The sequence below is a fragment of the Octopus bimaculoides genome, chromosome 2 (genome assembly GCF_001194135.2).
Source record: "Octopus bimaculoides isolate UCB-OBI-ISO-001 chromosome 2, ASM119413v2, whole genome shotgun sequence".
Lineage (NCBI taxonomy): Eukaryota > Metazoa > Mollusca > Cephalopoda > Octopoda > Octopodidae > Octopus > Octopus bimaculoides.
The window spans coordinates 103,705,103-103,705,867 of record NC_068982.1 but is presented as its reverse complement, the minus strand read 5'-3'; positions in this window follow the sequence as shown (position 1 = coordinate 103,705,867).

Sequence of the window (765 nt, the reverse complement as noted above, 5' to 3'; positions counted from 1 at the left end):
AGATTAATGTAATATAAAGCTGAAGCAAATTAACACCAAATATACAGTGCGTGTGTTTTTATTGGCTAAACTGGCAATATGACCATCCCCAAGTACAACATATATATATATATATATACACAAATAATATATGAGTATATGCATATATATGTACATGTATGTACATACCTTCATCTATATGTATATATAGATGCATATCTGGGTACATGACGTTACGTATATACATATATATTTACATATATACATATATGTTTCGTGACGTCCTGTGCTGTGCCCACATATGCATATATATACGTATAGATGTATGTACATATACATATGTATATATGCACATATATATATAGAGAGACACACACATATACATACGTAAATACACATGCATATGCACACACATATATTATACTATATTATATTATATTATATAAAAAAAATTTACCACACCCTCCGAATGAATTAGGCGATTATACACTCACGCCACATTAGTTTTATGACTTCATTAGTTTCAGAGGCCGTTTTCTTTTCTTTTTCTTTTTCTTTTTTTTTGGGGGGTGACGGGTGGGGAATTCGATGCTTGCAATAGTAACCTTACTATTGATAAGGGCCCTAGTTAACTAGCGAGCTTGAAATGAGAACACGAAGATATTGCACGACATCTCGTTTGGCGTTCTGACAGTTACGCCAAACCACTACCCTGGAGTGATAGTTTAATTATTGTCATCAAAAAGACGAAAATCAAAGTTGGTCTCAGATATATATATATATATA